The 25,298-nt window shown below is 40.5% G+C and overlaps 1 pseudogene; it reads right to left on the reverse strand.

The window, feature by feature from the left end:
* On the reverse strand, window positions 22,341-24,172 carry Gm9387 (predicted pseudogene 9387; annotated as a pseudogene).

Below are 25,298 nucleotides of genomic sequence, written 5' to 3' on the forward strand. Positions count from 1 at the left end.
AGATGGGTGACAAAAACAGGAAAAATTCATAAAGCTGATAAAAATTAAAAATTAGGCTACTACTTTTTCTCTCCTGCCCATCTCTGCCACCTTCCACCCTCCTGTCTTTGTTAGAAATCCCAGCTTTCATCAGGTGCTCTCATACAGAGATTTCTCTAACAGAGTTCTCTCATCAGTCTAGAAATCATCCAGATTTCCCCATCCCCTTCCTTTTCTGATTTCTATAGAATCACATTATCTTTCTCCTTTCTCTGAGTCCAACTTCTTGAAGGACTTTCCACACTCATTGCTTCCCTTCTCCTTGCTCAAGCCTCAATATTCTACCTCCCAGCACAGGCACAAATGGTCTCCCACAAGTGACCAATGACCTCCCTGCAGTCACCAATGGCCTCCCCACAGTCTCCAATGACCTATACTAAGGACTAGAGGGAGGTGTTTGGGTAATTCCCTCCTCTTTGATACCTCTAGCAACATGTGACCTACTGAACAACCTCCCCATTCAAGAAATTTCCTCTTCATTACACTCTATTGACTTACATTCACATCATTCCTATTCAGGGAACTGTTGTCCTCTGCTCCTTGAGGGAAGGTCTATGCATGTCTGTAAATAGGTTAGCAAGTGTAAATGCATGTTGAAGCCCCAGGTTGAGTCAAATTCCTTTTTCTCTTCTTCCCTAACTGATTTTTTGAGACAGAGTCCCTCACTTCTATAAGCTCCCAAGTCAACCAAGTGACTATTAGTATAATTGCTTAGATGAACTTATTCACTTAAGTGGTATAAACTGGGAAATGTAGATGTTCTCTACTTTAAATTTGACCTACCTGAATCCCAGAAAAACAAAAGTCCCAAGAAGGAAACAACCTGGAAGTTGTAGAGTACAGAAAACAAACAAACAAACAAACAAACAAACAAACAAATGTCTTTTTAATCTACCTTCTCTTTAACACTGATTTCTGCTTTAAAAATAAAAATGAAAACATAATACTTCTAGTATCCATGAGAGAAAGCCGGTTTCTATATTTTTCCTACTGGTATAACATTTCTGTATTAACAGATATATTAGGCTACACTAGTAGCCTTAGATCAACAAAGACCAAATCTTAGATCAACAAAGGTCTAAGACTTCAAGGTGGGAACTACAATGAGAGCCAAATAAGCCAACAGTCTCAACGCAGGCTTCTGAGTGGCTGCAAAGCAATTTGGGTTGCTGCTCCTACTGCTCCTGCTCCTGCTCCTGCTCCTGCTCCTGCTCCTGCTCCTGCTCCTGCTCCTGCTCCTGCTCCTGCTCCTGCTCCTGCTCCTGCTCCTGCTCCTGAAGGTGCTGGTAATGGTGGTGGTAGTAGTAATGGAAATGATGTTTGTTGTTGGTGAGACAGTGTATCACACATTCTAGGTTCTGAGGCTGTTCTGAGGATGCTACAAACCTGAGAGCAAAAAGACAGAATGAGAGCCAATGTGTCGAAAGATTGTAAGACACAATTCTTGATTACTCAAAGTAAACTGAGACCATGTCACTCTCCCAAGGTTATCCCTTTAGACCATATTTCTGTTAAACATATACCCTTATAAATATTATATCAGAAATTCCAAGGGAAGAAAAATATCCATTAAGCTATCTTCACAATTTTTTGGAATCTGAAGAACCTCAATATTCTACCCAAGCAAACCTCAAAGCAACATATACCAAATTCAATTCCTACTTTAACAGTTTCCCTGAGGCATTATTCTATGTGTCCTTTCTGCCTAAAGATGATGTTTTGCTTCTGGAGGAACAAATGTGTGACTTGGGAAATAACTGTCCTCCATTCATAAAGTCTATCTTTCCAGGGAATGTATCCTTTGAGTGAAAAGCTGTGCCCTAGCCAGGCCTCTCAGATCTGCCTCCTTACTATCTGCCATGGCTCAAGTATCTCAAAATTGACTTGATTTCCACAAAGGGCATGTGTTCTTTGCCATCTTGGGACAAAACTATTATAAATAACCACTTCCTAGTTTCTTCCAACACAATACACTTTCTCAAAGAAATGTCCAGATGGGAACATATGGCAGCTTTTAAAATTCCTTCCCGTGGAGTCTAATACTCCAATTACGCTGAAATGCTGGATTTTTTCCACAATTTCTTCCTCCAAGATCATTAACATACAGGCAGAAAACCCTTCTTACAGTTATAATTGTTGTCATAAGAAAGATCTAGAGAGGGATGGTGTCATCACCATACTTAACCCTCCTTGGATCTCAGCTCCATTTTCTACAAAAGAGAGATGATGAATAATACCAATAGCAAAGCACTTCCAGCTTCATTAGTTTGTTCTAAGGATTAAATGAGATAAGATACACAAAGCACATAGAACACTGACCAAACAGTAAAGCCATTAGAGGTGATATTTGGCAGCAGGATGGCAGTAATAGTCACTGGCACATGAAGTGAGGACTTTGGAGTAAGGTGACTCCCAGATTCTCAGCTCTGCCAACTTATTAGCTTTATGACCTTTGCCAAGGTATTTTTCCACCTGACTCATGTTCATTATCTTTAAACCTGAGATATAAGTACAGTAATAAGCTTATTGAAAAGATTAAATTAATGTGTGTAATGTTAACACAATACCTGCCATACTATACCTTTCATACAAATAATAATGCTGATTAGTGAGAATTATTACAAAGAAAAGATCAAGAAAATTCTTTTTTTTTAGTTATTCACTTTACATCCCACTCACTTTTCCTCCTTTTGGTCATCCCCATCCACAATTCTTCCTTCCTCTCTCCCATTCTCCTCTGACAAGGTAGAGGTCCCTAGGTATCCCCCAACCTGGTACATCAAGTCTTTGCAGGCCTAGGCAAATCCTCACCCACTGAGGCTAGACAAGGCAGCCCAGCTAGAGCATATCTCACATGCAGGCAACAGTTTTTGGGATAGACCCCCTGCTTCAGTTGTTCAGGACCCATATGAAGACCAAGCTGCACATCTGCTATATTGGGGTGGGGATGTAATTCAATTGGTGACTCAGTCTCTGACAGCCCTCAGGGTACCATGTTAGTTGACTCTGTTGGTCTTCCCCTAACTCTTCTAGAAAAGCCCCCAAGCTCCATCCACTGTTTAACTGTGGGTCTCTGCATCTGTCTGAGTCAGCTGCTGTGTGAAGCCTCTCAAAAGAGAGCCATGTTAGTCTGCTGTCTCCAAGCTTTACAGAATATCATTAATAGTGTCAGGCATTAGTGCTTGAACTTGGGATGTATCTCAAGTTGGGCTGGTTATTGGTTGGACGTTCCCTCAGCCTCTGCTCTATCTCCATCCCTGAATTTCTTTTAGACAGGATAAATTTTGGGTCACAAGTTTTGTAGATGGGTTGGTATTCCTATCGCTCCACGGAGGTTTCTGCCTGGCTCCAGAAGGTGGCTTCTTCAGGTTCCATATTCTCAGTACTGTGAGTCACAACTGAGGTCACCCCTATTGATTCTTGGGAGCCTCTCCTATCTCAGGTCTCTGTCACGTCCTAAAGATAACCCCCAACTCTCCACCCCTGTAAGATGCAGATATTCATTCATTCTCTGGGCTATCTGGCCATCTCTCTCCTTTCCCTCCCAACACCTGATCATGAATCCTCCTTCTCCCCTCCCTATACTCCATCCCACCCAATTTCCTCCTTCCATTTGCCTCCTATGAATATTTTATTACCCCTTCTAAGTGAAATTCAAGCATCCTTTCTTGGGCTTTCCTTCTTGTTTAGCTTCTTTAGGTCTATGGAGCATAACATGGGTATCCTGAATTTTATGGCTAATATGCACTTTAAGTAAGTACATACTATGTTTGTTCTTTTGGGTCTGGGCTACCTCACTCAGGATGATATCCTCAAGTTCTATCCATGTGCTTGTAAAATTCATGATGTATTTGTTTTTAATACTGAATAGCATTCCATTGTGTAGACATACTACATTTCCTTTATCTATTCTTCAGTTGAGGGACATCTAGGTAGTTTTCAGTTTCTAGGTGTTATGGATAAAACTGCTATGAACATAGTTGAACAAGTGTCTCTATGGGATAGTTGAACATATTTGGCTATATATGTATATATGCCTAGGATTGGTATAACTTGATGTCTGCATGTAGAAAATGTGACTAAATCCATATCTATCTCCCTGCACAAAACTCAAATCCAAGTGGATCAGAGATCTCAACATAAAATTGGATACATTAAATCTAATTGAACAGTAAGTGGGGAATAGCCTTGAACTCCTTGGTACAGGAGACAACCACCTGAGCAGAACACCAATAGCTGGGACTCTAAGATCAACAATTAATAAAAGGGATCTCACGAAATTGAAAAGCTTATGTAAGACAAAGGACACTATCAATAGGACAAAACAGGAGTCTACCAATTGGGAAAAGATCTTCACCAACCCTATATCTGACAGAGAGCTAATACCCAAAATTTATAAAGAACTCAAGAAGTTAGACACTAACAACTCAAATAACTCAATTAAAAATCAGGTACAGAGCCAAACAGAGAATTCTCAACAGAGGACTCTCAGAATGGCTGATAAGTACTCTTAAAGAAATGTTCAACAACCTTAGTCATCAAGAAAATGCAAATCAAAAAGACTATGAGGTTCCATCTTACACCAGTCAGAATGGCTAAGATCAAAAACTCAAGTGATAGCACAAGCTGTCGAGGATGTGGAGCAAAAGAAGCACTCCTCCATTGTTGGTGGGAGTGAAAACTTGAACAGCCACTTTGGAAATCAATTTGGCTGTACCTCCAAAATCTTGGGATAGTCCTGAGAAACTGAAGGAAACTCATCTTAACTTAAAAAAAAAAACTCATTTCTACAATTTCCTAACATTTTGTGTGATGCTCCACTCTCTCTGAGTGTCTAATTCTAGCATCGGTGGTATGTTCTCCTTCTGTTCAACACTGAATTCCTTCTACACATGGGTTTCTTTCTAGAAAGTGCTCCCTCTTCCCATCTTATCTCCTGTCTACTATTCATCCATTCAGCTTTAATTCATTTTTCAAGTATTACCCAACTCACAACTTCTTGTGAGTTTCTTAAACTCTCTCTCTCTCTCTCTCTCTCTCTCTCTCTCTCTCTCTCTCTCTCTCTCTCTCTCATGGAGACCTGGGGTTTACTTTCACTATATCCTGGATGAAGTTAGTACTCCTCCCATGCACCCCCCTGCAGCACTCTCTAACATACTCCCCCTCCTGACAGTACCCTCCACCATGCACCCCCTCCTGGCAGTACCCTCTGCACACAGTTGCTGCTCAATCCACTGCCATTGCTTCTCAGGCCCTCCCTGCTCTACCAGACTAACTACTGTGGAAAGAACTTTTTACAGTAGGAATTGTTCACTGCTGTGACTGCAAGTACAAAGGATGAGGCATCAGAGGACTCAAAACGACAAAGTAGGTAAATAAGTAAAAGAGGAGGACTGAGATAAGTATTATTTAAAGAGGCAATCTCAAAGTAGTGGGGATGGTAATAGGAAAGGCAAATTCTATCCACATGTGTCCATCATCAAAGGAGAGAGCAAGGGCACCTGAGAAGGTTTTGCATGTTAAATGGGCTTGGGTAGGCTAATGAAGAAGGTAGAGAGAATATTAGGAAGGAATGACACTGAAACAAATAGCATTCTTGGGATCTCAGAGCCATCCATCAATGGCTTGGCATCCCTCACATATCTAACTTCTAAACAAGATGAGAAGTGAAATAAAGAATGAACATGGAAGCCAAAAGATAGAGCCTTGGATTGTAGGGTGAGGATTAGGCTTAGGGTTAGGGTTAGGGTTAGGGTTAGGGTTAGGGTTAGGGTTAGGGTTAGGGTTAGGGTTAGGGTTAAGGTTAGGGTTAGGGCCTGTCAAGAATCCCACCAATCCAAAGGCTGAGATAGAAGGAAGATAAGGGAGGGACTGAGGACAACTTAAGTTACATAGTTTTTTGGACTAAATGAAACCCTGTCTCAAAGTAAACAGCAACAACAACAATAATAATAATAAAGCATGACAACTTCTACTACTAATAATGGTGGTGCTGGTGCTGCTGGTGGTGTTTATGGTGGTGGTGCTGGTGGTGCTGGTGATAGTGATGGAAGCCCAATTTGAACTTTACCACTGAATGCTATGTTGTAGGATACAACTTGGTTCAAGAGCTATATGTTTCAGCTAATGGAATCCCAGAGTTTCACAGCAAATGAGATTTTGTCCATGGCACAGCAGACTGCCAAACTCAGCAGAGCGGTCCTTCCCAAACACAAACAATAGAGGAGATCTGGCATCTTCCCAGTCATCCTTCCCAAAGATATTTATCAGAAAACCATTCTGTCCTTCAAGAATGGAACATGCATAGGAGAGAGAGGGACCAATAACATGCTGTGAGGGAAAGCTTTTCTACATGAAAACCAGGGGTAAGGGAAGACCTTTCTCCCAGCAATAATAATAACAGCCCAAAGACATGTTGGGAGCCTGTAGAAAGTTCCTACATTGGGCTCGGACATTTGAAAGGAGATACTCACTAGAGGCTGAAATGATACGCTGGGGCCTTTGGGTGCTCTCGGTACAATCTTGAGATGTTCCCAGGTAATTTATTCGATAAGATATAGCCTCTGAGGGCTCTCTAGGAAGAGCGTTATATGATGATCCAAGCTTCACTGAGTGTCATCATATTGCTGTATTAGAATTGGCTCTCAGCTAGCAAGCATGGGCTTTTAACCTTTCTCTTTCATTTGTTTTATCTATTGCTTTCCAGTCAGCCAACACAGTAGGAAGAGCTCAAGCATTGCTGCAGGCAAGGCTTCTTTTCTCCATTTGACTATCTAATTCAGAAACCTAGAACTCAGTATTTCTGCCATTATCCCTGTTTTACTAGATCAAGATTTCAGGGGGGTAGATAGATGAGGTATGTGAAGTGGTTAGAATCTGTGGACACTGTGTTCATTATCTGTTTTATTATTAATGTGTACTCTGACAGAAAACATGACCCTCAAAATTATGTGCAGCCCTTTCATCCTGTACAAAATTGTTTCACAACACAAGGTAGCACCAGACCACAAAGGTGAGATCATTAAAAAAAACAAAAAAAAAACAAAACAAAAACAAAAACAAAAACAAAAAAATCTTAAAACTGCCAAGCAGGAGAGAAGACCTGCTAGACTCCTTCAAGATGGCTGACGACATACAGTTTCCAAAGCTGCCATAATATTTACATGTTGCTTTTATGTTTCTTCTAAGCAGTATCATTAATATTATCATTCCCAAGATATGAAGAATGCATATGTGTATTTCTTGGAATACATATCATTCCAAGAGTACATATGCGTATTTGAGACCAGACAATCCTACACGCTTTGCTCACCTAGAAGGTCCTTGTGTAGCAGAGAGAGGATTTCTTCTCTTTTGAAAAAAAAATAAATATGAAGATGAACTAAAGTTTTTCACAAGTGTTATCACCTGGCCCAGCAGGAGGCTTTACAGAAAATCTCTTTCTTTATAATTTGATATAAACACAAGGAGATATCACACAAGGAGAGGACTTGGCCACTTGATTCCTCTTCAGACAAAGCTGAACACATCTCTCTAGCCGTGGTGAACAGCAGCGCAGGCAAGCCCACTCTAATCGCATACAGATGATGAGAATTTGTCTAATGCTTTATGGTGAATCATTGATGAGGCAAGCAGGAGGAAAATTTGTAGAAATAAAATCACCTTGACAGTGGAGTACCAGGGTCAAAAAGCAAAGGGAAGTCAGTGTTCTTGGCTTTAATAAAAACAGTATGATCTGTCATCGGTGGTGTTTCTACACTTGGGAAAGGGCCACTCTGAGATCTCCTGCTGGCTTTCATTTGCTCTTTACCCAAACCAACAAAGAACAACTTAGAGCCTGTGATTCATTGTGACAGCAGAAAGCCGTAAAGATGCGCATGTTCAGACCCTTGTAAATAAATAGTCTCCAGTGCAATTTCTCAACACAGGAGTTGTTATCTGGGCTCTACCAGAACAGCTACTGGGTTTTTTTTTTTTTTTAATATTATGAACCTGTGTCTAAGGATCAAGAGGAAAACAATTATTCTGCAAGTCACGGCCACAGATCACAAGCTGTTCTTCAAAACGGGTAGAATGTGGTCTTTAAAACCAAAATAACAACAAAGTACCCTAAGAAGAGGAATAGTACCATGAAGCCTTCCAAAGACCCTGCCAGAGAGCAACTGACAGACGGAATAATCGATAATTACACACAAGAGATTACCCAATGAGATTGCCCCCAGAATCCACCCTAGAAAGTGTTTGAAACCTCGCTCACACTCCTTGTGTCACAATCTGCTTTCTTACACAAAGGAGACTATAAAACTAGAAGATCAGAGTTTTCAAAAATTATTAACTAAGCGTTGAAGTGCCAATTCAACCAAAACAGTAGAAGCTGTTAGAATATTGCTTTCTAGTAATTACTATCTCCTCATATCAATGCGTCTCCATCTATTTTTGCAACTGCCTACTAAAATTTAAAAGTTTAGACTTATACCATTAGATATACACATCATAAAATAATGTTTGATATTCATGAGATCATCTACACTCAAGGTCTCTCATTCTCTGTTGCACATGCCAGACTAGCGCCTACGAACACCTAAGGTTAGTCTGTCTTTGCCTCTCATTCCACTACAATGTATGCTGGGAATACGTACGATTGTTACCACTACAATGTATGCTGGGAATACGTACGATTGTTACCACTACAATGTATGCTGGGAATACGTACGATTGTTACCACTACAATGTATGCTGGGAATACGTACGATTGTTACCACTACAATGTATGCTGGGAATACGTACGTTTGTTACCACTACAATGTATGCTGGGAATACGTACGTTTGTTACCACTACAATGTATGCTGGGAATACGTACGTTTGTTACCACTACAATGTATGCTGGGAATACGTACGATTGTTACCACTACAATGTATGCTGGGAATACGTACGATTGTTACCACTACAATGTATGCTGGGAATACGTACGTTTGTTACCACTACAATGTATGCTGGGAATACGTACGATTGTTACCACTACAATGTATGCTGGGAATACGTACGATTGTTACCACTACAATGTATGCTGGGAATACGTACGTTTGTTACCACTACAATGTATGCTGGGAATACGTACGTTTGTTACCACTACAATGTATGCTGGGAATACGTACGATTGTTACCACTACAATGTATGCTGGGAATACGTACGATTGTTACCACTACAATGTATGCTGGGAATACGTACGTTTGTTACCACTACAATGTATGCTGGGAATACGTACGTTTGTTACCACATCCAGTTGTATGAGAGTTCTGGGTCTTCAGACTCCAGCCCTCACACTTACGGGGGCAAGTGCGTCACACGGAGCCATCTCCCCGACTCCTAAGCTTCCACCCTTGAAGCCATTGTACGGAGTAAAATGTAGAGGATATAATGCCTATTCATAAAGTATAATGAAAAGGAAATTTCTGATAAAGCTTACTAAGCAGCAATATTTCTACATTGTTTGGGTTTTAGAATCATGACTGGATTCTTTTTCCCATGACACTTCTTCTGTCACTTTTCACAGGCAGATACATTGATCCTGAGACCCTGTCTTCTCTAGAAATTACTAGATATTATCTTCAAAACTAGAATCTGATCCTAACATCACTGGTCAAAAGCCCCATGGCTCCTCAGAATGAGATACCACACTACCCCAAATGAACACTACTTAGCCACTGAGACAGCAGCATTTTACAAACCGGGAAAGGATGGAATGACAAGATAATAAAATAGACAATTTTAAAAGCAAACTGATGCTACTTCATCTGGTTAATGTGAGAGAACTGTCTCCACCCCGGCACATCAGAAAGTAATTTACTTAACGGAGAGATAGTTGCGATAAAACTCAATTTAAACAATGTGGTTTAAGACTTGATAAGATTTAGAAGATCTCATTATTTATATTAAGCCCTAAATTCTCAGCTTACTTAAGCTTTTATACTCCCTTCATATCTTGCAAGAAATATGGGACAATGTTACTCTAAAGTAGTTACTACAATATTTTGGAATAATCACTATGCACATGTATGTGTTTATATGTGTGCACACGTGTGTGCACATGTGTGCACATGCCTGTATGAATGTGAATATGCATACATGTGTGAACATGTGTGTGTATGCAGGCATGTATGTGTGCACATATGTATGTGCATGTATATGCATGTGCACATGTGAATATAGAACGTGTGTGTGTGTGTGTGTGTGTGTGTGTGTGTGTGTGTGTGTGTACAGAAGGTTAATGTGGATATCTTCCTCTGTCTGTCACTTTCCACCTTATTCTTTGGAGCAGTTGCCAACTGAACTTGGAGCCTGCCAATTCAGCTAAGCTGGCTGGCCAGTGAGCACCAGGGTTCTGCCTGACTCCTTGCCCCTAGAGCTGGGGTTAAAGGCCAGCTTCATAGCAGCAGACTTTTCTGTGGGTTCTGGAATCCCTTCAGGTTCTTATTATTGCACAGCAAGCACTTTACAGACTGTGCCCTCTCTCCCATCCGTAATAATTACCTTTACTTTTTTGAAAGCCTGAATTTTTATTTACAGTAAAGAAATGACATTTTCACTGGTTTGTATTCCAAGACACATTTTCGAGTTTTTCCAGTTTCTAGTCATTTCCATAGCTACCATGGTAGTTTGACAAGATATCTATCTATATAGCTTCTGCCTCCACACAAAGAGCCACTGAAAGCCCTTCCCCTTGCAGTCTATCCCAACCCCATGAGGTCAAATCTTCCTCAAACACCATTTTCATCTTTCTCTACATCCTCCTTAAAAACCACTCAATTCCCCATCACCTAGGCTCACCGAAAGGGCTAGGTAGCCTGGCATATTCCAGTGTCATGAAAGAGTACCCCTGATACTGGAAGGCTCAGTCCTGGCTTCCACTGGCCTCCTCACTGAGGGGCCAGCTTCTTATGTGTCTTCACGGAAAATGAAATAATTCCCTTTTAACAGACCTCGGTCATATGATTTCTCTTGTGTAAATGGTTCTTGCTTTTCCTTGATGAAAGCTTCCTTGGAGGCTCCAACCATGTTGTTACATGTGTCCCTTAGTGTTTCTCCCATAATTAAATGCAATCAGTCAGAGGCACAAACCACTTACTGAGCTCTTTTTATGTCAAGACTCCCAGCTAAACATTTTTTTATATTAAACAATAAATTATACAATTCTCACAAAACTACTTAGATTGTACTTTGCAAATGTGTCTGACTCCAAAAACCATAGATCTGTAAAAGGAATAAGATAAAAACATCAAATATTAGCTGGGCGTGGTGGTACATGCCTTTCATCCCAGCACTTGGGTGTCAGAGGCAGGTGGATTTCTCAGTTCGAGGACAGCCTGGTCTACAGAGTGAGTTCCAGGACAGCCAGGGATACACAGAGAAACCCTCTCTCGAAAAAAAAGGAAAAAGAAAAAGAAAAAATATTGATTTCTTCTTCTTCTTCTTTTTCTTCTTCTTCTTCTTCTTCTTCTTCTTCTTCTTCTTCTTCTTCTTCTTCTTCTTCTTCTTCTTCTTCTTCTTCTTCTTCTTCTCCTCCTCCTCCTCCTCCTCCTCCTCCTCCTCCTCCTCCTCCTCCTCCTCCTCCTCCTCCTTCTTTTTCTTCTCCTTCTTCTTCTTTACGTATCACAAGAGTCTACACTCCTTAGAGGCAAAAATATTGGAAGTCATCAACAAAAATCCAACCAGTTGCTAAAAACTAAATGCAGATTCATTGTAACACAGTTGAAGAGTGTGTGAACCATCTTTGCCACCCACAACCTTCAGGTCATCTTTTTACCTCTACTGTTAGCTAGATTACTATGAGCAAAACCATAATGGGCCCAAATTTTGAAATAAAGATTATTACTGTGGCTTTGGTCCAGATGAATATGAAACAGGAAGAAGAGAACAGGTGAGTATTAAGGAGATAGGACATATTAAGTATTCTAAGCCAGGTCTCTGTAGTTATGACTAAGCCAAGTGGGCAGAATAAGGAATGATATGAGTAGAGTTCTGTGGTTTGTTTGTTGGTTGGTTGGTTTCTCCCTTTTATGAGTTTCATTGAAGAGAAAGGTTTAAGCAGTTGTGCATATGTGCTTTTCAAGTTTATGGAGAATTACTTTAAGTTCATAACTAGTGTCAAGTGCAATGTTGCAATGTACTGACGGACCAGTGTAGACCCAAAGACACTCTACCTAAACCTCCAAATGTTATTCAATCACCATGTGCCTGTTTGGAACTGAATCCAGTGCTTAGTGCCAGGGGAAGTCTAAAGACTAGGCTGCCCTACCAGGCTGCTAAGACAATGTAGGTATTCAGTCTCTGTCATCAACTGAAGGGCATGCAAGGTCCACTATAACAATCCAAGAAGTGATATATCTTTGGCCCCTGAAATACAGAATTTTCTTCAACCTTATTTCCTTTAACATTGTGTTTAAAGCATGGACTCTGGAGCTAGCTCCTCCCTTTGAATCCAGTATTATTTCTAGACTCTGAGTGTTCGGGCCAAACACTTGCCTCTCAGTGGCTCCTGAGGTAAATAAGTTTGCTGTGAAGGTTTAGTGAGTAAATCCATGTAAAGTATCTGAAAATCTCACATTATCTCTTACAAGCACAACTATTACTGGTTTTTCCTAGTCCACGTTAACTGCTACCACCAGTAGACACCCACTGAATTCACCCTTGTATGTCAGTTATATCCATGTGTTTAAAGAATGTTTATATTCTTTTTTCTGTCTTTGAACCAGGACTGGCATTGTTTCACTTATGGTTAACATTTTTCATTGTGGTCATGCAGAAATACTTCAGCCTATGGTCAAAGACCAGAAAATCAATCAAACTCCTTTCCTCTTCATTTCTTATGAAGACAGCAATAAGGTATATTTTCCTTCCACTTTCTCAATGGAGACCTCTGATGTAAGTCTTAAGATACTATTTATTTCTCTTCTTGGAGATCTCTGATGTAAGTCCCAAGATACTATTTCTTTCTCATCAAACTTATAGTATGGTGCCCATTAACTCTGCCGACACTTTGGCCAATAAACTCTAAAAGATCATAGCCTAGGATGGACTCAATTTTGAGAAACAGGTCCAGAGCTTGACAAATACAATGCTACCAGTAAAAACCCAAAGAATATTCTCTATAAACATTAAGGCAAGATGTGAGCAGAAGGATCTTAGATAAATCATTTCAAATATAGAGTCAATTGCTTTACTTTCAATCCCCTTGAAAGGAAAAACGTTTATGCTTTTTAGCTGTCAGAAGAAAACTCTGGGGTAATTCATAAGGCATTATATTAACACATATAAAACAAAATGAAAAACAGCTTCACAGGCTGACCTTACACTTGAACAAAACCTACAGCAAGTGTATTGGAGGCCAGATTAATACCCGGTTTACCAAGCAAATAAATTCCACAGTGAGTCATCCGCCAACTCTTTCTTTCATACATGAAAAAGTTGTAGCTCTAATTTTAAGTAGAGTATAACTTTTTAAAAATAAAATAGAGGCAACTATTCAATGCAGTCTCAAAATATTGGGCAATTCTTAAAGATTTTAAAAATAAATACACTAACAAAGATTCATCAACTATGAAGAGAGTTGAAATTGCCATTAACAGTCAAAGATATGAAATATCCTAATACCATTTACATTACTTGCACATATTTTAGGTACAGTATATTGAACACTGTCGTACACAAAGAGGAAGTGTATTTACTGCAGAGGAGACAGTCGGCTGGGACTCTTCAGAAGCAGATATTTCAAAGTTTACGTTCACATGGCTTTTCACTTTTTGACCTGCTCTTGACCTGGGTAATTCTTGCAGACCTGCGAGTTTAACAAGGCCTGGGATCTATTAAAAGAGTAGTAGCCTGCCTTTTACTGAGTAGCACGCTGATGGTTTAAAGTAAATGTTATGGTTTGTCAAAGGAACCAATTTGGTTACCGTTTGTTCTTCCTGCCCCTGCCTGCTGATATTTTTGCAAGTGTTTTCCATTCTTTAAATTCTATAAAGAAATCTGCATGCTGTTATTTTAAACTTCAGCATCGCTTTCCCCCCCAGCAATTCTTATTTTTAAAATAGGATGTGCGGTCAAGATGTCCTTTTGAAGTTCTTGGTAGAACTTGAACTCACACATTACATGAAGCCTGTTGTCTTTTGAGTACCAAATAACCATTAAGCCACTCTCCAACTTGACTCGATTTTAAAATCCTGTTAATATAATCTTTGGTTTGTTTGAGGAAGGAAATAAAAACAACCTAAGATACGGATCAATTCCTGAGTAAAGGGGGAAAATGTTTCCATTTATATCTCTCATGATATTAATGACCAGTGTACGTTTCTCCATAGATAGCACTTACAGGCCAATTAAACGTAAAGCTGAAATTATTTTTACTAATTTTTACTAATATAAAGTAACCCAGGACCAATCTGAGGGGTGAAATTAATGAGATAACCAGTGTGTGGCACAACAGAAATTTAAAAAAAAAAAAGAAAGAGAGAGAGAGGAGAGAAAAGAAAAGAAAAGAAAAGAAAAGAAAAGAAAAGAAAAGAAAAGAAAAGAAAAGAAAAGAAAAGAAAAGAAAAAGCAAGCTTGTTTCTCAAGTTTGCCAGGGAACATAAGCTGCTTCTGACTTGAGTGTGCAGGGAGATTAAGCTGAGCACTGAATCGAGTCTCCTTCCCCTGTATATCTTAGGGACAAAGATTCTAGGCATTGTGCAAATCCTCTGACTTATAACTATTGGGATGCTTTATTTTTCATTCTCTTCAAAACAGCAACAACAACAACAAATGTCAATGTGTGTGTCAGTGAATTTATGCATTTTCAACAGAATTCCCAAGACAGTGCTTCTGAATGCCACAGACTTTTACCCTCAGAATGTGACATCATCCCTGCTTGTAATAAGACCCAAAAATGGAGATGAGAAACACACGGCCTAGAGATCACATGTTGCTAATATGTGTTAAACTTCCAACAGAGACGTTAGAACAAATAGTTAATAATCACCACTTTTTAAAATCAAAGTGAAGTAAGTATTTAATTTAAAGAGTGTCCTGGGTCTTGCACGTCTCCTGAATAACAGTGTGTATATGGTGGTGTTATTTCTCATGTCTGTCTTTTAAGGAAGATATTTTCAATTTTAGAAGAATTATTCCAAAAAGCTGAGAAGTTAAGAAACTTGGCCAAGCTGCAGAGCTGGCTAGAAGTGCTAACAGTGTTTCTTCCTACAGTGCTTGGGAAATGACGCACAGCACAGCACAGCACAGCACAGCACAGCACCAAAGACATCATTTAGAAATGTGACCCAAGGCTGAACTGAATACCTTATTCCTCACATGTAAATTGCATTTATCAGAGATTATTAAGTAAATTTCCCAATGAAGAAACAATGTCAAACTTGATTGTAAAAGATATAAATTTAAAATCTATTGAGAAAATGTTTTTAACTAGCACTAATTAATTAGTACTAATTAGTCTTAATAGAATACATAAAACAATAATGTTTCAGGAAGAAATATGACTGATCTCAATGGCTCAGCAAACATGGGATGAAGGTCTACAGTGTCCCGACCTCATTGCTACCCCCTGATAATGTAGAGTTACATGATGGGGACCCTGAAAACAGACCAGTGCCACATAGCAAACAGCTGTGGTGAGAAGAGTTCTAAAGGGACATGGAAAGAGACAAAAGGGAAAGTAGTGTGCAGGACGAACATAACCAAGGAGGCCCAGCCTCAATGCTAGTGCACGCACCATTGATAATTCCTTCCCAAGCAAGCCTGGAATATGTCAGCATGGCTAGAAACCACTGATGCTAGATCAGGCAATGGGTCCAGCCAATCAGAAAGAGACAGCTCCACATCTGGCTAATTGAGAGCCAATGAGATGCTGGGAGGCAAATATAAAGGTTTGCCCAGTTCCTGATTTTTGCTACTTGTCTGACTCCCTAAGTTTGTCTGTGTTGTTGACTCTGTGCCTTCTTAACCTGCCCCCAAGGGTGTTGGACAGGGGTGTTCAGTAACGGTAGTGGGCATGGAAAACATGGTGAGGCAAGTATGAATGTGAGATGGAAAACCCACGAAGAAACCCATTGTTTCGAGTGCCTGCTAAAAACGATGGGAAACAGAAAGCACAAGAGTGCCTGGAGAAAGCAAAAGGGTAGAAGGAAATCGAAGAGGAAGGAAAGGAGGGTAAAGAGGGAGAGAGGGGAAAAGAGAGGGAGAATGAAAACACACAAGGTAAGGGAAGTGACTGTGTCTGCTTACGGTCAGGCACATATGTCAGAGAGAGAAGAGAAGCACATAGGTGCATGAGCCTGGCAGGAGATAGAAGCAGAGTCACAGAGTTGGTGGAGAGGCTGACATGTGGAAGGAACAGGAGGAAATCATAAGACCCTGAAGTGAAATAATAATAATCTTTAAAACACCATCAGGAGAGCCTTTAAAGTTCTAAAGGCCTAACCTTACCCAAATACAATAATTAGAATCTTGGAAGCTGGGAGAAGTACATAGAGATGTTAAAATACATTGAGAAACGAGAAAACAGACAAAATTGGTTAGAAGAAACAAATCAAGTGTAACAAATATGAACATGGTAATTTACAAGAACTGAGAAAATGCTTAAAATGTTCCATATTTTTATGTAGACATGCATTTTGTAACATATATGTCATATAAACAAACTCAAAGACAAAAACCACATGATCATCTCCTTACATGTGGAGAAAGCATTTGACAAAATCCAACACCCATTCATGATAAAAGTCTTAGAAAGATCAGGAATTCAAGGCCCATACCTAAACATGATAAAAGCAATCTACAGCAACAAGTAGCCAACATCAAAGTAAATGGTGAGAAGCTGGAAGCAATCCCACTAAAATCAGAGACTAGACAAGGCTGCCCACTTTCTCCATACCTATTCAACATAATATTTGAAGTCCTAGCCAGAGCAATTCGACAACAAAAGGCGATCAAGGGAATACAATTTGGAAAGGAAGAAGTCAAAATATCACTTTTTGCAGATGATATGATAATATATATATATATATATATGTGACCCTAAAATTTTCACCAGAGAACTCCTAAACCTGATAAACAGCTGCAGTGAAGTAGCTGGATATAAAATTGACTCAAACAAGTCAATGGCCTTTCTGTACACAAAGAATAAACAGGCTGAGAAAGAAATTAGGGAAACAACACCCTTCAAAATAGTCACAAATAATATAAAATACCTTGGCGTGACTCTAAATAAGGAAGTGAAAGATCTGTATGATAAGAACTTCAAGTCTCTGAAGAAAGAAATTAAAGAAGATCTCAGAAGATAGAAAGATCTTCCATGCTCATAGATTGGCAGGATCAATATAGTAAAAATGGCTATCTTGCCAAAAGCAATCTATAGATTCAATGCAATCCCCATCAAAATTCCACCTCAATTCTTCAACGAATTAGAAAGGGAAATCTGCAAATTCATCTGGAAAAACAAAAAAAAAAAAAACCTAGGATAGCAAAAACTCTTCTCAAGGATAAAAGAACCCGTGGTGGAATCACCATGCCTGACCTAAAGCTGTACTACAGAGCAATTGTGATAAAAACTGCATGGTACTGGTATAGCGACAGACAAGTAGACCAATGGAATAAAATTGAAGACCCAGAAATGAACCCACACACCTATGGTCACTTGATCTTTGACAAGGGAGCTAAAAACATCCAGTGGAAAAAGACACCATTTTCAACAAATGGTGCTGGCACAACTGGCGGTTAACATGTAGAAGAATGCGAATTGATCCATTCCTATCTCCTTGTATTAAAGTCAAATCTAAGTGGATCAAGGAACTCCATATAAAACCAGAGACAGTGAAACTTATAGATGAGAAAGTGGGGAAAAGCCTCGAAGATATGGGCACAGGGGAAAAATTCCTGAATAGAATAGCAATGGCTTGTGCTGTAAGATCAAGAATCAACAAATGGGATCTCATAAAATTGCAAAGCTTCTGTAAGGCAAAAAACAGTGTCAATAAGACAAAAAAGGTCACCAACAGATTGGGAAAGGATTTTTACCTATCCTAAATCAGATAGGGGACTAATATCCAATATATATAAAGAACTCAAGAAGGTAGACTCCAGAAAATCAAATAACCCCATTAAAAAATGGGGCTCAGAGCTAAACAAAGAATTCTCACCTGAGGAATACAGAATGGCTGAGAAGCACCTTAAAAATGTTCAGCATCCTTAATCATCAGGGAAATGCAAATCAAAGCAACACTGAGATTCCACTTCACACCAGTCAGAATGGCTAAGATCAAAAATTCAGGTGACAGCAGATGCTGGCGAGGATGTGAAGAAAGAGAAACATTCCTCTATTGTTGGTGGGATTGCAAGCTTGTACAACCACTCTGGAAATCAGTCTGGCGGTTCCTCAGAAAATTCGACATAGTACTACCGGAGGATCCAGCAATACCTCTCCTGGGCATATATCCAGAAGATGTTCCAACCGGTAAGAAGGACACATGCTCCACTATGTTCATAGCAGCCTTATTTATAATAGCCAGAAGCTGGAAAGAACCCAAATGTCCCTCAACAGAGGAATGGATACAGAAAATGTGGTACATTTACACAATGGAGTACTACTTAGCTATTTAAAAGAATGAATTTATGAAATTCCTAGGCAAATGGATGGACCTGGAGGGCATCATCCTGAGTGAGGTAACCCAATCACAAAAGAACTCACATGATATGTACTCACTGATAAGTGGATATTAGCCCAGAAACTTAGAGTACCCAAGATATAAGATACAATTTGTGAAACACATGAAAGTCAAGAAGAACGAAGACCAAAATGTGTACACTTTGCCCCTTCTTAGAATTGGGAACAAATTGGGAACAAAACACCCATGGAAAGAGTTACAGAGACACAGTTTGGAGATGAAAGGATGGACCATCTAGAGACTGCCATACCCAGGGATCCATCCCATAATCAGCCTCCAAACACTAACAACATTGCATACACTAGCAAGATTTTGCTGAAAGGACCCAGATATAGCTGTCTCTTGTGAGGCTATGCTGGGGCCTAGCAAACACAGAAGAGGATGCTCATAGTCAGCTATTGGATGGATCACAGGGCCCCCAATGGAGGAGCTAGAGAAATTACCCAATGAACTAAAGGGGTCTGCAACCCTATAGGTGGAACAACAATATGAACTAACCAGTACCCCCTGGAGCTCATGTCTCTAGCTGCATATGTAGCAGAAGGTGGTCTAGTCGGCCATCACTCGAAAGAGTGACCCATTGGTCTTGCAAACTGTATATGCCTCAGTACAGGGGAACACCAGGGTCAAGAAATGGGAGTGGGTGGGTAGGGGAGTGGGGGAGGGCAGTATAGGGGACTTTTGGGATAGCATTGGAAATGTAAATGAAGAAAATACCTAATTTAAAAAAGGGAAAAAAATAAAAAATAAATAACTGAACTGCCTTTTTAGATCTTAGTTTTCTGATGTCATAATTGTTCTTTTATTTGGAAATCTCTAAGATGCCTTTAAACTCTGCTATATCCTTATTACAGCAGTGAGCTAATATGGTCTACAGGTGGCCAGTGAGCTGTAATTATAAATTTGCCTTTTTAATGGTAATATAAAACTAAAAATGTAATAGATGTTTCTTTTGAGATAAAAAAAAAAAAAAAACAGTTACTTATAAGTGGGGCCCAGAAGGGGCTAGCGCCTTTTTCATCTTTACTGTTTCAGTCTCACCAAGGATAAAATGCAAGCTAAATGAAAACAATTCCGATAATTATGTCTCAAGACATTCTCCAAAAGAATATCCCAGAAATCCATCAATGAACTAGAAAGTGGATTGACAGATGGTTATGGAAACGGCATCCGTTTGTGTCAGCTTGGCGTGAAATGCCTGGAAAGGACAAAAGTTAAGCCTGTGCTTCCCTGCGTTGACTTAGTTTCTTGTAGCAAGGAGGAAACTGAAAAGACGCTAATCATATTCGTACAGATTGCAAGAAACTGTAGTCACAGAGCTAAAACATGGAATTGTAGCAGGCATACAAAATAAAGGATTAGAAATATGGTGGGGGACTAACAACTCTGTGCTTCAAACATCACGGAGATGGGGAGACAGCCAGGGCTCTCCTGGGCACCAAGCAGGGAGCGTGGAGCAGCTACACTGTAGATTCTGCAATAACGTACGTAAACAGGAACCACCATTCTACGCAGACACTTCCAGGAGGACCATGCTGAAGTGTGTGACAGCAAGCAGCATACTTTCTAATCTGAAGGGGGAAACAATCAGGGCTCATACTTACAGTCACATGAGCAGAGTGAAACTGTGTCTCCTATCAGCAGTCAGATCAGATCTTGCAAAACTCCTGATAGTTTTCTAAGAGAGCGTAAGAAGAACACTTGGTATATGAATACTTATGTAAAGCCCTTACCTTGAAGTCCTAACCTCCAGCGTGAAGGTTCCTGGAGTGAAGCCTTTGGAAGGGAATTGTGGTAGGCACAGATCCCACTGCAGAGCCCTACCAGTGGGCTCTGTGCCCTTATATTACACATTCTACAGTTATCACACATGAGATTTTTCACTCTTGACTGTGTCAAAACAGCATAGAAATTGTCAATCTGCAACCCAGAAGAGGACCCACACCAGAAACTGACCATGCTGACACTTGGGTCTTCTCTTGGAGTTCTACTGGCCTCTAGCCAGTCTCCAAATTATCAAAACTACATTTCTGTTGTAGATAAGCTATCTGTTGCCAGAGTATCTGGAACTGGGCAAGACAAATGTTTATAGATGTTTTATGTGTTAGTCCTTATCATCTATAAAATAAAGAAGGTTAGAAGCAAGTGTCTTTAAGATCTATTTAATAAGAAAATTTTTCAGACTGTATGGAACAGAACTCTCTTTATCAATACATCTCAGAAGGGGCTGTACTACATTCTGCATGGTTGCTCTGGATAAACCCACATAAATAAAGCTATCCAAATTGGAGAAGACTGATGTACAAACCCCCACTGTCCCCAGATGGCACCACACCAAGTATCCAATCAGACACTAACAGAAGCCACAAGCTTTCCATGGAATCCTCCAGCATCACCAGAACATGCTCATTAACACTCCCAGAACCACTTGTACCCATGTGTATTGGTGCATCTCTGTCTGTGTGCATGCACGGTCCATCCCCTCCCCACAGTCTTGTCTCCTCTATTGTTACATGAGTTAAAAAGAAGTTAGCTGCCAGTCTCACTTTGCAACATGGACTACAAATAGCATTGGGAATATCTATTCTGGTACACTGATACAGTCTAAGAGATTAGGCAATGCTACAAGAGAACCAGAAGAGCCCTCCTGACATCTCCCAATAGCATTTTTGAGAAGACAGAAATTTCCCCAGTCAATTTCCCCTGGGTTTTCTCTGTCCCAGCCTTCGCTGTGTTCTTAGGAATCACAGTGGGCCATGGAATGTGTTCCCTTGTTAGCTGGATTAGCTGAAATACATTGTTTTATAGCTCTAAGTCTTCTGCGATGCAAGCTTATAAAGTGTATATAATTCTCTATTGTGTGGCTATTAAGTTTGAAAAGAAATAGTTGGACTTGTAAAATATCTATGTAAGTACCCTATGTTTTGAATCATAGAACAAAATGCTGATATTTTAATTCAGGGACTTAATTTCTAATTAGAATTAAATAGGGCGCATTGCTTCACATAATCACAATATCCTCAATTATAAGTCCTACTGAATACTGTTATTTTTATGTACTGATCATTTAGAAAATTACCTAGTTGAGCTAAAATTGTCATTATATTTTTAATATGTTATTTTTATTATTATCCGTGAAGTGTTTTGAAGTGGGTTCATATTATAAACCCATTTTTCTGCTGAGAGAATTGATGTGCAAAGATGCTGGGTAGCTCACCAAGAATCGCACATCTGGGAGTAAATTAAATTATCAAAAATAACTTTCAAAGAATAAAAGGTTACATCAACAAATCAGCATTAACAGATGATAAAGAACAAAAGATAGCATAAAAAGACTATTACCTCATCTACCCTAATGGTTTCATTTTTAAAATCTCAAAAAAATAAATAAATCTCATCAAAAATAAAGGGGGAGATAGGGGAAAGATTGTGGGAAGGGTGGTCAGAAAGGGGGCAGTGAGTGAGACCTAAAGTGAATACATAAAAAATAAAATGAAATTTAAAAAAGAAAAGAAAAAAATAATGCTAAAGGTTATAGTAACAAAGGTATATGTATGTGTAACTATAAATTAGAATGTCTTTTTTTTCTTTTCCAAACAAATTTAATTTTGTTCTAGCCCTAAGAACGAGAAAGAACATTTTTTAAGACAATCAGAACTTAAACATAAAAATTAAAAAAAATAAATAAACACTGCTCAAAAATGAAGCCATTAGAAAGTTGAGCACCCTCAACAATAAATAGTAAACTGATATGTACATACATACTGGACTCAGGAAGGAGGCAAGAACAGGGGTCTCGTGGACTGTCAAAACCTCTCAGGACTTTAGGTCCTGAGTCTCTCATGACATGGTCCCAACAGTTCTATGAGTTCTTTGCTCTTTCTTTAAGTCAGCACCTTTGAAGAGGCAGGAAGAATAAACGAGGGTCCCAATGGCTCTGAAGAGGGCTGGAATACAGCAGGGAAAAGGAAAGAGACTCAACTATGTTCCAGGGCAGGGGAAGAGAAATTCCCATTTCCAACACCCAGGGTGAGCTTAGCTATGAGACTTCATTGCCTCTACAAGGTCATTCTCACTGTGGCCTTGAAGCTACTGTGCCAGAGGCTTGACTGCTGGAGTTCTGTGGCTTTCCATTCACCACCAGCAGAAGAGGTGTTTCCACACGCACGCTGGAGAAGGAATAGTCCTTTCCCTTGTGCCGGATTTGATGATGTCGAAGGTTGGGCTCAGGAATAGCTACAGAGTCCCCAATGAGCACTCCCCAGCTCTGCACCACATTATACACCATCACTGCATAGCAGGGACCATCCGAATCTACCAAGCCAAACGTGAAGGGGACTTTCTCCTCTGTAGTCAGGCTGAACACCACCTTTCCCAGGACCACAGTGCCACTGTTCACACCAGGCTGCAGGGTGCTCAGTGGCTTAAGCTCCAGGGTCACCTTCTGCCCAGAGGCAGACTGATAGCACCCATCACCACAAGGGCCCAGATGAGCTGGGCGCAAGCTTCCCAGCATGCTCTGCAGCTTCTTGGGCTTTGTCTTCCCCTTGCTCTCCAGGAGGCTGGTTAGCCTACTGAGGAATTCCAGCAGTTGCTGTTCTCGTTGCTGGGGCTCTGGCCATGCAGGGGCCAGCACTGCAGCCTGAGAGAAACCCTCAAGGGCCTCCCCATAACTCTCCTCATATTTATGTAACGTCGCCCTGTTGAGATGAAGGTCAGGGTTGCTAGACGCTTTCCTGTCCACCTTCTCTGCTTGAGCATAGGCACTGAGGGCTTGCTGGGAGATCTTAGGGTTCTGGCCAGTATTGAAATAAAGAGAAAGATATGCATTCCCCAGGATATACCAGGAGCGGCCATCAAGGACATCTATCTGCACGGCCAACTTAGCCTGCCGGACGCTGTTCATGATGTGGCGAGAATGTTCATCTCCGGAGTCGGTCTGCAGCTGGCGGAGCACCATGGACAAGATCTGCAGAGAGACTTTGTTCTTGCAGTGGGTGAGGGCTCCTGAGAAGCAGGTGTGGGCAGACGCGACATCTCCTTTCTTCCAGTACATCTTACCCAGCTGGTTCCAGGCTTCCATGAGCTCAGGCTCCAGCTTCACGGCCTTTGAGAGAAGCACCTCGGCCTTAGGGCTATAGTCAGGAGTCACATTCAGTGCCTTCCCCTTCAGCATCAGAGCCTGTACCTCAACCTGGACAGAACCAAGTACTTCCTCCATCTGCTGCAGGGTCTTCTCCATCTCTTCCTGAACATCCTGCTGCTTCCGTCCTGCATCTTCGACCCTATGTGTCTCAAAGTAACTGACTCGAAAACAGTAGAGCCGATCCACCAGTCCCTGCAATTTCTGCAAGACATGCTTCGCTTCTTCCTCTTCATCAGCCATCATCCCAGCCGCTCTCAGCGTCTCCTCCCCCCATATTAGAATGTCTTAAAGAAATATAAAGAAATATGAAAAGTGAAAGCATAATAGAACTAATGACCATTTTGTTGAACATTTTGAAATCTCTCCTGGACTACTTTGCCCTTAAAAGAAAAATGAAATAAAAACTAATAGTTAAGCCGGGCAGTGGTGGCGCACGCCTTTAATCCCAGCATTTGGGAGGCAGAAGCAGGCGGATTTCTGAGTTTGAGGCCAGCCTGGTCTACAGAGTGAGTTCCAGGACAGTCAGGGCTACACAGAGGAAACCCTGTCTCAAAAAATAAAAACAAAACAAAACAAACCCCCCTAATATTTCTATTACTCCTTTTAGGTAAGTGCCCATCTTGAAGGAAGGGCACTTTTGTATTTACTGGGAAGGCAGTTGCTCAGGAGAACAGCTCTTTGGGAAAATGCAGACTGCAGACTGACTTCATCCAAAGTCTCACAAGATGCTCTCCAGCTGTGCAGGCTCTCTGTGGTATGATTCTCATCCTAGAGAGTTGAGTCTCATCTTGTACACCCCTTACCCAATGGGCAGGATCGATAATCAATTGTGTCACAGCTGTGAAGAGAGGCTTGCAGCAGTAGACGTTTGCAAATGCAGAGTGTCCACAGAGCCCAAACAGAGCCCAAACCCCCCAAACCCCCTCCCAGCGGCTGGCTGGCAGCTTCTCTAACAGGCAAGCTCAACTCTCTCCCACCACAGAAGAGACCATCCCTTTTAAATGTTTCCTTTTCTGCTGTTGTTTGATTTACTTTCTTGATTAGCACAATAAACACAATACATCTGTTTTTTGTACCTACCACTCTCTTGAATCCCCATAAAATCGAGTGTCCTTGCATAACAAGCTAATAACATTCTCCTTCCAATGGTTCTAATCGCCAACCACCATTCTCCCCACCATTCTCCATCAACTGTGCATTTTTGCCTTTCAGTCTCTGTTTTTTGTGACCCCACTTCTCATTTACCTTTGCCTCCCTCTGGGTGGTTTCATTGTCTCATATTGGCTCTGTTTGCATTGTCTGCATCAACAGTGTAGATACAACCCCAAGAACAGAAGTTGCAAACTTGGCCATGCATTGAAACACCATAGAAAGCTTATTTAATACATAAATAAATA

The sequence above is a fragment of the Mus musculus genome, chromosome 3, assembly GCF_000001635.26.
Source record: "Mus musculus strain C57BL/6J chromosome 3, GRCm38.p6 C57BL/6J".
NCBI classification, from domain to species: Eukaryota; Metazoa; Chordata; class Mammalia; order Rodentia; family Muridae; genus Mus; species Mus musculus.